The sequence below is a fragment of the Lepisma saccharinum genome, chromosome 4, assembly GCF_977018435.1.
Source record: "Lepisma saccharinum chromosome 4, izLepSacc3.1, whole genome shotgun sequence".
In the NCBI taxonomy this organism is placed as follows: Eukaryota; Metazoa; Arthropoda; class Insecta; order Zygentoma; family Lepismatidae; genus Lepisma; species Lepisma saccharinum.
Genome location: NC_139232.1, coordinates 43148680 through 43162932, shown reverse-complemented (window position 1 = coordinate 43162932; position 14253 = coordinate 43148680). Strand labels below are relative to the sequence as shown.

The window sequence follows — 14253 nt, the reverse complement described above, 5'->3', positions numbered from 1 at the left end:
ACCCTCTTAGCTGATATATTGCAGGCATTCAGAAAATCTTCTATGCAAAATTATAAACTGGACCCAGTGTATTTTTACAGTGCCCCGGGCCTAGCATGGTCTTCAATGTTTTTGAACACTAAAAAGCATTTGGATCTGATCCAAGATCAAAATATGTATCTGTTTATGGAGAAAGGTATAAGAGGAGGGATGGTGCAATGTTCTCAGAGATATGCCAGAGCAAATAACAAATATATGCGTGATTATGATCCAGCACTGTCATCAAATTATATATTGTATGTGGATGCAAACAGCCTCTATGGTCACGCTATGATGGATAAATTGCCATATGCAGGGCTTGAATGGGTCGAAGATTTCAATATTGAAGATCTTAAGGACTTTGATGACAGTAATTATGGCCTATTCTTAGAGGTTGATCTGACAATTCCAGATAAGTTACACAACAAATTTTCTGATCTGCCCCCAATTCCTGAGGTTCAGTGCTCACCTGGCTCTAAACAGAGGAAATTGATGATGACACTGGAGCCAAAACAGGGTTATGTCATATATTATAAAAACCTCCAGTTCCTGATGCATCATGGTGTTCAAGTAACCAAACTTGGCAAAGTTTTGAGGTTCAGGCACTCAAGATGGTTGAGAAAATATATTGATACAAACACAGAGCTTCGAACATCTGCAAAGAGCCAATTTGATAAATCTTTGTTTAAATTGATGGTCAATTCTGTGTATGGCAAAACTATTGAAAATGTCAGAAAACATACCGATGTTAAAATAATTACTGACCCCAGCCTGAGCAAAAAATTGGTTGCAAAGCCTAATTTCAATTATAGAAGAATTTATGATGAAAATATGGCACTTTTCAACATGAAAAAACAAAAATTAAGTTTGATAAACCTATTTATGTAGGGGCTGCGATATTGGAATTGGCCAAATTACATATGTTAATATTGTATTATGATGTGTTGAAACCTTTTTATGGTGATAGTGTAAAATTGATGTACATGGACACGGATAGTTTTGTTCTTGATATTAAAACAGAAGATGTTTATAAAGATATGACCCAGCCTGAATTGTTTAAATATTTTGATACCAGTGAATTGCCAGGCCATTTGAATATTCAACCCCACAACAAAAAGGTGCCCGGCAAGTTAAAAGATGAGACACTTGGTGATGTTATTGTGGAATTTGCTGGGTTAAGTGCCAAGATGTACAGTTTTAAAACATGTAGTGGTGTTGCTGCTAAAAAGGCCAAGGGTATTGGCAAAGTAGCTGTGGAAAAAGAGCTTAAATTTGAAGATTATAAAAATTGCCTCAAATCCCAGAATTTAATCAAAACATCAGAATCCAGAATCCAGAGTGTGGATCACTTATTGACTAGCAATATTGTAAGAAAAGTGGCTCTGGACCCACATGATGATAAGAGATGCATTTTATCATGTGGCATACATACTTTACCATGGGGGCATTGTGATTTGAAAAGTGGGAATCAATACCCAAACACAGAGCATGATTTGAAATAAATAAACATGCCTATGAACTTATTTGGGTTTAAAAAACAAGGTATTATGGACCTGCCAACCCCACAACCCTCTTCTGATATGCTGTCTAAACTGAGTGCTTTGTTAATTATTCATCTGAACAGCATACTTACAGATATTGATGATGAAACAGGCAAAATATTGTACATATTTAACAATAATTTAAATCATTACCAATTACCTGTAGGTGGGCAATTGCAATTTATTACAACTCCTGAGGGTGATGTTAAAATTTCAGTAGGGAGAAATATTTACAGAATTAAGCACTCAAACATGGTTTCTGGCACTGTTTATACTGTTTCTGCTGGTGACTGCTTATATATTGAGGTCCCTGGATCCTATGATAAGCTTATACCTTTTTTTATAGAATTAAGAATCAGATACTCTATAATAAATAACTACTAAAACAAAAATGCCTAATGATATTTTTGGCCATACAAGACATGAAGATCACAGTGATGAGATTTTGATGCTTGATGTCAGAGTCAAGAAATTAAGAAGTGATTTACAAGCTTTACAAACTACACTCAATGCCAGTCTTCAATTAGAAATTACAAATTTGCAATCACAATGCATGGACCCTCTTCTTAAAATTGATTCTGAACTCAAATTGCTGCTTCAGAAATATACTGACCTGGCCACATTGGATAATTTTCAAAGTTTAGAAGAAGCTGTTGCAGCTCTTCAAGCCAAATTTAAGACCCAGGCTAACAACTCTGAGCAATTGAAACAACAATTAGAAGAGCAGATAAATAATGTCCAGGCACAGCTCCAAACAATTGTCAAAAGCATAAAATCACAAGAAGATTTTGATCTAGTGATTTCCACTCTAAAGGAACAGATTCAGTCACTCCAAATACCTAATCTGGACCCTCTGAACAATGCCATAGCCGAGGTTAAAGAAAAAATTGAGACACTTGAAAATTTTATGAACAATTTGCCATCTTCTGATGCTTTGAATGCAATAACTCGGAGTGTTGCAAATATTAAGCTGCAACTTGAAACATATGAAGATTTTGGAAAAATTCAAAGTTCCATAACCCATCTTGAAGGTACAATAGCAGCAGTGCAAAGTGATTTGGCAAATGTACTTGAATCCAGATTGCCTGGGATTGTAGATACCCTTGTCAGTGTCCAGCAACAAATCACAAAGCTTGAAAACCTCAACACTGAATCTGAACTGTCTCATTTTCATCACTTGATAGATGATATCCAAACAAAACTTGAAATTTTACAACAATCCACACCCTCTCAGGCAGATATAGCCCTGCTCCAAAATGCCATGCAAAATGTGGCTGATGCTTCTGAATTAAACAATGTGAAATTGGCACTTGAATTTTTACAAAATACAGTATCAAATCTGCCTACATCACAGGAACTTAAAAATATTAAGAGGGCAGTGAATCGCATATTGAAATCAGAAGATATCAAGAATATCCAAGCAGAGATCAAACATCTCACTCAGACAGTGGCCACTCTACCAACCAATCAACATATTAATGAACTGCATGCCCTGTTTGAGGATATCAGAAGACAGGTCCATGATCTTACAGCTCAAAATTCAAAATTGGCAATTGTTGAAAATTTGCAACAAATTGTAGCTAATATCAAGCAACAGCTAGGGACCATGGAATCCAATCAAGCAAATGCTCTGTCTGTTTTTGCCACCCAGCTACAAGAAATTGTGCAACAATACAAGAGACTTGCTGTGGACATAAAAATAAAGCCAGGCCATGATGATGTTGTTAGGACCATCAATGAGCACCTTGAATCTGTAACAAGCAGATTGCTCACAGCAGAAAAGGAAATAACAGGCATAATTGAAAATCCTAAACATACAGTAATTCTTGAATTGTACAGCATCCCCAACAAAGAATATGATTCTCCATTTACACCAGGTGGCAAAATATATATGCTGTCCCCTGCACAATTTTATTATCAATTTTTTGTTGGGGGCACATTGAGACCAATCAAGATCAAATATTGGCTTCAACCACAGGCACACCACTACCCCACCTTATCAATAACAAATGCTGATAACAAAGTGAAAATCACCAGTGTAGAATTAGAGGATTTTACAGACCCCAATACATTGGAAACAGCCTATGTTGAAGATGATGGCTCTTTGGAATTTAAAATACATATTGGAGACAAATTATATTTAGAAAATCCTGCAGTCTCAGCTGCTGAACACCCTATAGTTGCAATATTCTTGTTTACATATTATGTCTAGACAAATTATTGTTGATGAATTACACAGACAGGCCAGACATAATTTTAAGAGACTGCCAGTAGTCACAAAAGGCATAGATGATTTATGGCAGAGCGACTTGATTGAAATGGCAAGTGGGCAGTTGAAAAACTTAAACAAAATCAACAAGGGCTACAAGTATCTACTCACTGTAATAGACACATTTTCAAAATTTGCCTGGGCTGTGCCACTCAAATCCAAGACTGGGGCATGTGTTACAGAAGCCATCAGGACAATCATCAATCAGAGTGGAAGATCCCCGCGCTATTTGCAAACAGATAATGGCAAAGAATTTTATAATTCAGTGTTTCAACAATTTATTGCCTGGCTTTTAATAAATTGTTGAAACACTGAATTATAAAATTCTTTGCCATTATCTGTTTGCAAATAGCGCGGGGATCTTCCACTCTGATTGATGATTGTCCTGATGGCTTCTGTAACACATGCCCCAGTCTTGGATTTGAGTGGCACAGCCCAGGCAAATTTTGAAAATGTGTCTATTACAGTGAGTAGATACTTGTAGCCCTTGTTGATTTTGTTTAAGTTTTTCAACTGCCCACTTGCCATTTCAATCAAGTCGCTCTGCCATAAATCATCTATGCCTTTTGTGACTACTGGCAGTCTCTTAAAATTATGTCTGGCCTGTCTGTGTAATTCATCAACAATAATTTGTCTAGACATAATATGTAAACAAGAATATTGCAACTATAGGGTGTTCAGCAGCTGAGACTGCAGGATTTTCTAAATATAATTTGTCTCCAATATGTATTTTAAATTCCAAAGAGCCATCATCTTCAACATAGGCTGTTTCCAATGTATTGGGGTCTGTAAAATCCTCTAATTCTACACTGGTGATTTTCACTTTGTTATCAGCATTTGTTATTGATAAGGTGGGGTAGTGGTGTGCCTGTGGTTGAAGCCAATATTTGATCTTGATTGGTCTCAATGTGCCCCCAACAAAAAATTGATAATAAAATTGTGCAGGGGACAGCATATATATTTTGCCACCTGGTGTAAATGGAGAATCATATTCTTTGTTGGGGATGCTGTACAATTCAAGAATTACTGTATGTTTAGGATTTTCAATTATGCCTGTTATTTCCTTTTCTGCTGTGAGCAATCTGCTTGTTACAGATTCAAGGTGCTCATTGATGGTCCTAACAACATCATCATGGCCTGGCTTTATTTTTATGTCCACAGCAAGTCTCTTGTATTGTTGCACAATTTCTTGTAGCTGGGTGGCAAAAACAGACAGAGCATTTGCTTGATTGGATTCCATGGTCCCTAGCTGTTGCTTGATATTAGCTACAATTTGTTGCAAATTTTCAACAATTGCCAATTTTGAATTTTGAGCTGTAAGATCATGGACCTGTCTTCTGATATCCTCAAACAGGGCATGCAGTTCATTAATATGTTGATTGGTTGGTAGAGTGGCCACTGTCTGAGTGAGATGTTTGATCTCTGCTTGGATATTCTTGATATCTTCTGATTTCAATATGCGATTCACTGCCCTCTTAATATTTTTAAGTTCCTGTGATGTAGGCAGATTTGATACTGTATTTTGTAAAAATTCAAGTGCCAATTTCACATTGTTTAATTCAGAAGCATCAGCCACATTTTGCATGGCATTTTGGAGCAGGGCTATATCTGCCTGAGAGGGTGTGGATTGTTGTAAAATTTCAAGTTTTGTTTGGATATCATCTATCAAGTGATGAAAATGAGACAGTTCAGATTCAGTGTTGAGGTTTTCAAGCTTTGTGATTTGTTGCTGGACACCGACAAGGGTATCTACAATCCCAGGCAATCTGGATTCAAGTACATTTGCCAAATCACTTTGCACTGCTGCTATTGTACCTTCAAGATGGGTTATGGAACTTTGAATTTTTCCAAAATCTTCATATGTTTCAAGTTGCAGCTTAATATTTGCAACACTCCGAGTTATTGCATTCAAAGCATCAGAAGATGGCAAATTGTTCATAAAATTTTCAAGTGTCTCAATTTTTTCTTTAACCTCGGCTATGGCATTGTTCAGAGGGTCCAGATTAGGTATTTGGAGTGACTGAATCTGTTCCTTTAGAGTGGAAATCACTAGATCAAAATCTTCTTGTGATTTTATGCTTTTGACAATTGTTTGGAGCTGTGCCTGGACATTATTTATCTGCTCTTCTAATTGTTGTTTCAATTGCTCAGAGTTGTTAGCCTGGGTCTTAAATTTGGCTTGAAGAGCTGCAACAGCTTCTTCTAAACTTTGAAAATTATCCAATGTGGCCAGGTCAGTATATTTCTGAAGCAGCAATTTGAGTTCAGAATCAATTTTAAGAAGAGGGTCCATGCATTGTGATTGCAAATTTGTAATTTCTAATTGAAGACTGGCATTGAGTGTAGTTTGTAAAGCTTGTAAATCACTTCTTAATTTCTTGACTCTGACATCAAGCATCAAAATCTCATCACTGTGATCTTCATGTCTTGTATGGCCAAAAATATCATTAGGCATTTTTGTTTTAGTAGTTATTTATTATAGAGTATCTGATTCTTAATTCTATAAAAAAGGTATAAGCTTATCATAGGATCCAGGGACCTCAATATATAAGCAGTCACCAGCAGAAACAGTATAAACAGTGCCAGAAACCATGTTTGAGTGCTTAATTCTGTAAATATTTCTCCCTACTGAAATTTTAACATCACCCTCAGGAGTTGTAATAAATTGCAATTGCCCACCTACAGGTAATTGGTAATGATTTAAATTATTGTTAAATATGTACAATATTTTGCCTGTTTCATCATCAATATCTGTAAGTATGCTGTTCAGATGAATAATTAACAAAGCACTCAGTTTAGACAGCATATCAGAAGAGGGTTGTGGGGTTGGCAGGTCCATAATACCTTGTTTTTTAAACCCAAATAAGTTCATAGGCATGTTTATTTATTTCAAATCATGCTCTGTGTTTGGGCATTGATTCCCACTTTTCAAATCACAATGCCCCCATGGTAAAGTATGTATGCCACATGATAAAATGCATCTCTTATCATCATGTGGGTCCAGAGCCACTTTTCTTACAATATTGCTAGTCAATAAGTGATCCACACTCTGGATTCTGGATTCTGATGTTTTGATTAAATTCTGGGATTTGAGGCAATTTTTATAATCTTCAAATTTAAGCTCTTTTTCCACAGCTACTTTGCCAATACCCTTGGCCTTTTTAGCAGCAACACCACTACATGTTTTAAAACTGTACATCTTGGCACTTAACCCAGCAAATTCCACAATAACATCACCAAGTGTCTCATCTTTTAACTTGCCGGGCACCTTTTTGTTGTGGGGTTGAATATTCAAATGGCCTGGCAATTCACTGGTATCAAAATATTTAAACAATTCAGGCTGGGTCATATCTTTATAAACATCTTCTGTTTTAATATCAAGAACAAAACTATCCGTGTCCATGTACATCAATTTTACACTATCACCATAAAAAGGTTTCAACACATCATAATACAATATTAACATATGTAATTTGGCCAATTCCAATATCGCAGCCCCTACATAAATAGGTTTATCAAACTTAATTTTTGTTTTTTCATGTTGAAAAGTGCCATATTTTCATCATAAATTCTTCTATAATTGAAATTAGGCTTTGCAACCAATTTTTTGCTCAGGCTGGGGTCAGTAATTATTTTAACATCGGTATGTTTTCTGACATTTTCAATAGTTTTGCCATACACAGAATTGACCATCAATTTAAACAAAGATTTATCAAATTGGCTCTTTGCAGATGTTCGAAGCTCTGTGTTTGTATCAATATATTTTCTCAACCATCTTGAGTGCCTGAACCTCAAAACTTTGCCAAGTTTGGTTACTTGAACACCATGATGCATCAGGAACTGGAGGTTTTTATAATATATGACATAACCCTGTTTTGGCTCCAGTGTCATCATCAATTTCCTCTGTTTAGAGCCAGGTGAGCACTGAACCTCAGGAATTGGGGGCAGATCAGAAAATTTGTTGTGTAACTTATCTGGAATTGTCAGATCAACCTCTAAGAATAGGCCATAATTACTGTCATCAAAGTCCTTAAGATCTTCAATATTGAAATCTTCGACCCATTCAAGCCCTGCATATGGCAATTTATCCATCATAGCGTGACCATAGAGGCTGTTTGCATCCACATACAATATATAATTTGATGACAGTGCTGGATCATAATCACGCATATATTTGTTATTTGCTCTGGCATATCTCTGAGAACATTGCACCATCCCTCCTCTTATACCTTTCTCCATAAACAGATACATATTTTGATCTTGGATCAGATCCAAATGCTTTTTAGTGTTCAAAAACATTGAAGACCATGCTAGGCCCGGGGCACTGTAAAAATACACTGGGTCCAGTTTATAATTTTGCATAGAAGATTTTCTGAATGCCTGCAATATATCAGCTAAGAGGGTCACATCAAGTTTCAAATATGCCATGTGATAATCACCAAATGTCTGGCATTTTAAATTGTTCCACATCAATTGGGCATGGTGATAATCATCATCAGTGATTCCAGATCCTCTGATTTTGCTGTAAAACTGTTGTTTTGGTGGCAGGGAACACTCATCAAATTTAGAAAAATCTGTAACATAGTCATATGGATATACACCCTTCCGCCTAATTAATTTCAGGTCCTGATTTGGAAACAAGGCACATGTGATTTTGAATTGATCATCAGATAATTGAGTGGCCAGTGTGGCCAGGCTAGCTGATAAAATTCTGTAAGAATCAAGAAATCTTATGTGAATAGGAACACCATTAACTTTAATTATTTTGCTAATAGCAATATATTTTTCATCATTTTCAGCTAAAATATTTAAATTCTGCTTGTCAAACCCCTCATATCTGATCAGATGATGGAAATCATAATTGGATGCTCCATGACAAAATATGGGGACAAATTTTGGTCTCTTGATCTTAATATTACAGCTATTACACAGGGCCATTAAGAATTTACCATCTGTATGAGAATGGTGTTTCACCTTGATATTTGTATCTGAAAATTCAGAATCACACACCGGGCATTTTTCTGCATTGTTGAAATCTTCAATCTGTTTCTCTGTTAAAAGCAACATGGGTTTTGATTTTAATAAGATGTTAGATGCTATGTTATGGCACTCATTTTCTATTCTATGTGCAAATTTTTTGATGGCATCTGGCCCCATGTATGAATCTTTTTTAGTAACAACACCATCCTGTACAACCACATAATAAAAGCTGGAAGGTTCATGTAGCTGGTATGGTGTAATTGAAGATTCTTCAGGATCTGGATTGCAGAATGCAAGAGATTTGAGATTTGATTCAAAATCACAGACAATATATGCTGGGTGTTCCAACAAGGCTTCAAACTTTTTGAATTTTGCATTTTCACTTGGATTAGGCATCACCATATGAACAGGTTTATGATTTTTACAGTATTTCAGATGCTCAATTAACTTGTTTTTTGCAATTTCTGCATTTTTTTCCCGAACCCCATTTACCATTTTTTGACCATCAAATACAGTTAAGCATCTTCTGCACAACTTGAATATTATATTGGATTTGTCTAGTTGTGTTCTCACTAAAGCTTCAAGATTATGTATCAGAGTGTAATGATATTTGCCATCCTCTTCAATTAAGAGCAAATCAATCGGGACAGCAGAATCATCATCAATTGTACTGATTCTGAGAGGTTCTATCAAGCAATTGCCACGGCCAGTGGAACAAATGAATACATTAATAGATAATTGTTTGCCATTCATATCCCTGGCTCTTTTTTCAAATTTATCAATATTCTGAACAGACATTGGATATTCTAAACCCTCCATTGCATCGTCAAAAAAGTGTTCATGTTGTTTGTAATAACTTATTCTCTGAGGATTCCTTGAAACTGGATACAAAGCAGCTAAAATACACCACAAAAAGCATTTTTCATCATTATTTTCAATATTAACCACAGCTGTTTTGTTTTTAATATTGGCAGGTAATGGCAAATATGTAGATCCTTGTAATGGGCTGAATTCAGAAATATTAACATATAACTTGTGTGGAGAGCCGCATAGGCTCCATCCAGACTCTTTTGCTGCAAATTCAGAGTGTTTAATATTTAATTGATCTATCAACCTGCTTATTATTCTGTCTAAATTTGCATTTGAATATACAGGTACAGTTTCTGTTATGTGGGGCTGTGTAAATTTTGTGCCATTTGGTTTCTTATATTGAGTATACAATTTGAGGGACAGCTTATAAGAGCCATTTTGTGCATTTAGAATTGCCTGCAGATCAGGATTTACACTGTTCAAAAAATTGTTAATGCCACATCTTGGCTCTGATACAAACCGATAATCTCTTAATTGGCTATTAAAACTGCTATGGATAGGTGCAAAGCATAGCTGCTTTGCAGGTCCAGCATTAACAGGTGCTTCATGCTTTCTTTTCAGACCAGATGTGGATGGTTGTGGGGGCAATATTGATGACTGTGCAGAGCAAGAGCCCACATGTCTATTGAAATAAGCCTTGCTAAATATTTTATTGCATTTGGGGCATATTTTAATGGGAGTTCTGCATTTGTTTGGGTTACAATTCCTTTGGTGTCTGGCCCAATTGGGGCTGGATATATTCTTATTACACTGATTGCAATATTTTTGATTCGGCATTTTTTGTTATTGGTTTATTATATATATTTCCTGGGCTTCAATTCAAAACTCTATGCTGGATAAAAATATCAGTTGGGTTCAGCACTGTGCTGTGTATGTGTGTGTGTGTGTGTGTATGTGTGTATGTGTGTTAATATTTTTGGCTTTGGTATTTATATAAAATTTCCTGGGTTTTAAATCTAATCTCTATGCTTATCTTATGACAGGTTGTAAGGCCAATAGCCCACAAGTGGAAAAAAAGAATAAATATTCATTCACACTGACCTTCCGCAAATACCTGCACGAACATGCATATCTTGAATGGCAATGACCCAGCACTGAGTATTATGTATTGATTTTTGTATAACAAGCTGGGACAAATATAAGCCTGACCCTAAATAAGAGTGGATTACAACAAACAAACTAGATGTAACAAATATCAGGCAACAATATATATTTAATATTCATATTAAATCAAACAGGTCTGTAAGTATGAGGAGCACTGTAAAAACACATCTGTTCTCCTCAGCCACTCTCACAATACTGGCTGATGCAATATTGCATCAAAGCTTAAATACTCGGGAATTTCTGTAAGTACTGGCGCTGAGGAGAACATGCAAAGCAAAAAAATCAATACTACCGTCTCGGGAATTGCACACACTGACACAGAGGAGAATTACTTGAAACATGCAAACATATAATATAAGAAATGAGAGAGTCACGGAGCAATTCTAGAAGATCTCTGCATATTGCATTGTTTTAATATTGGATATGCAAGTTGAGGCTGGGGTCCAATTAAACTTAAATTGGAAGTAAATATGTGTGTATATGGGTGTGTATGTGTGTGTGTATATAGCTTTTTGGCTTAATTTCAGGTATAGCCAAAAAATATCAATTTTTGACAAGTTTATGGAAAAAAATCTGGCTGATGCAACTTTTGTAAGTATGGGCAAATCAATCTGAGGGGGCTCATCATTTGTACACTATAGTGTCAGGGCATTTTTACAAAAAATCTTGGATTAGACAGGGTTCCACACTTGGCCGATTGGGGCATATGCCCGATTTGCCATTGTTTTAAGTATGGGCAAATCAATCTGAGGGGGCTCATCATTTGTTGTGCTGCTTATAGTATCAATACAACTACTATAGTACGTTAATGAATGATCGAACAAATCAAACGAAGCTTAAAGGAATTATGGATAGACGTCCGATATGTACCTGTTACAGGTTATGAAATTGACAAAATATTAGCTGCTGCAAAGGTAGCACCTGGAACAGGAGAGGTACAAAGAAAAAACCTGCAGCAACTTGCTGCTCTTTTGAGAGGAGCTTCATGACATTTGTGTGCGTGAGTTTCGATGCAACAGCTTCTATGACAAGAACGATGAGAGGTGTCTGCATTCTGTTAGAACAGTGTATTGCAAGAATTTTGTTGCATTTAGCTTGCATACACCACATCCACATACTACAAGGAACAAGTTGTGAGGCCCAATTGCGGTATCTTAGAGCAGAGCTGGTTAAGAGATAAGGTATCTTCCAAGGAAAGCAAGAAATAACTTGTCTTAAGGCTTGTGATGAAAACTGGAGTTCAATATGCATGAAACTAACAGACGCCCAAAGCTTAGAAAAAAGGGTCTGCTTGATTTGATGAATTCAGCCTCCCTTTGCATCTTATGTTTGCTTCCAGCTAATGTTGATTTCAGGTTCCAATATTAACCGAAAAGCTGGAGTGTCTTTCACAAATTCTAAGAAGTCAATGCAATCGTTGGCACTGAAGGTTGTCAAAGATACTTTTGAATGGTTAGTGCCTCTTATATGCAACTTTAATGAGTAAATAACAAGAAAAGTAAGTGAAATGGTTAGTCTAATTCAGGTCATCAGGTACCATAGAAGTCACGTTACAGACGATTGAATTTGGATTTTAAGAAGTTCATTTTAAAATAAACTCCAACGGAATATTTAAATTTATCTAATATATTTTTCAAATAAATTGCAATTCTGTAGTAAATAATTGTATTTTGTGATAACAATTCATTTCATAGTACAAATAGTACAATTTCATTGTTAATTTCTTAGTGCTCTAAACGTCACTTATATTCCATGTCCATTTTGTACATACTTATGGCAAAACTTCATGTCGCTTGAGCGACCTTTAATATTATCCAATTGGGCTGAATTTTTTCAGTAAAATATGTTCGTGGGAAAGGGACAAAATTAGCAACTGTGCGAAATTAAATTCGGAAAAAAAATTTTTGGACCACCCTAATGTATGTGTTTATAACATTACAGCAAATGCTTGTGTTCCCCAGGAAAATTTAGATCGGCCTATGAATCTATCCCTCCTTAAAAAAATCCTATCGATATTCCCCCTCCCTATTTATATTCAAATATAAAAATTTAATTTTACTTGCTAGTACTAGATTATATATGAAGTATAGTGACTCAAAACGTCATTTATAACTCAGAACACTGTTTCAAGTACACACATGAAATTGTTCCGTTTTGAAATATGTCACTATTTTATGTACTATGGATTGGTAATTTTTATTGATATCTGTAAACAAAGGAATAAAAATAAACCACAAATAATGCTGAAAAATATTAAATAAAGGTAAATTATAGCCACCAATTAAAAAAATTAAAGATAATAAGATTAAGACCAATCTAACCTTAAACATGCGTGTGCTACTTCATACTGCCTTACTATGGCTGGAAGCTACAATGTTATTTTTTTTTTTGCCCAGCTAATAAAGTACAATGCACTTTGATGTTGCTTGTTATTTGTGACTCCACTTACCTTTAGGCTCCATTCTTCTCTAAGTTTTGCTTCCTTCTTGAGATTATCTTCTCTTATTAACTTCGATTTATCGCTCATTAAGAAACGTACCTGCGATGAAATCAATTTAGACCAATGGTCTGATTTTTGTTGTTTTCCATGGTAACAGGTAATTTGCGAATAATTGTTACGTATTATAATAGCGTTGTTGCAGCGCTACTGACTCCTGATTGGTTTACACTGTGTTGATTAACCCTTTCACTCGAAGGAAGGCATAAGAAGTTAAAACTCTATAGTTTTCGATGTCCGGTATGTCCAGTATGTACCTATAGCCTACTTCTTCACTTAGGATATTGTGATATCTTGGTATATTTTTATCTGAGTATTTGACATTTGGATTTTCCATATACTGTAACAAAGCCAGGGGTCCGGATTCGAATCCCGTCCCGGGCATGGTTGCTCTTTCTTAGTATTATTTATAATCCATTTTATCTTATCATCACCCATTCTCATCGTCACGATTGGCCAAAAGCGACAGAAAAGTGCCCATCCATCATAAAAAAGAAACAGATCAAATCTACGCTATCTCCCTGAGGGCCTGGGCATACCTACCGAGTGCCGGACTCACTCCTCTCCTACCTGTCGAAGTGGAATATCATCCAACCATTTACGGGGTAACGTGTGGTCAATACGGCGAAACCTCAGTTGTTGCTCTAGGTTTTTAATGACCGGGTGACACTACTCATTCGTAGCTCCCCAATTTCCTCACGATGCACAGTGCGCCTGAATTCTTAAAATGGGGACAAAAATTGAAATTCCTACTTTAGAGCAGAGCCTTTAAACCATGATTGGTCTGCCTCAAAACGTAAAAAGTTCCATCCAGGTGTTAACGTAAATGATTATTTAAGGTGTGCAAAACCCATACATTTGTTGAATGTAATTTCACAGACTTCTCTCGCACAGTTTCACCCATTTAGACTGGTATTGAATTATCAGAATGTTATCTGTGTGGGCTTCTGTGGCACATGTTCTACATATCGTCA

The 14253-nt window shown here is 36.0% G+C and overlaps 1 long non-coding RNA gene across 1 annotated transcript in view; it reads right to left on the bottom strand.

The window, feature by feature from the left end:
* Window positions 1-13330, bottom strand: part of LOC145987135 (uncharacterized) — an 82472-nt gene extending 69142 nt beyond the window's left edge. Inside the window, exon 1 of the long non-coding RNA XR_014441623.1 lies at window positions 13232-13330. This is a non-coding gene — a long non-coding RNA (uncharacterized LOC145987135). The remainder of the gene's footprint in view (window positions 1-13231) is intronic.
* Between the last annotated feature and the right edge of the window lie 923 nt (window positions 13331-14253).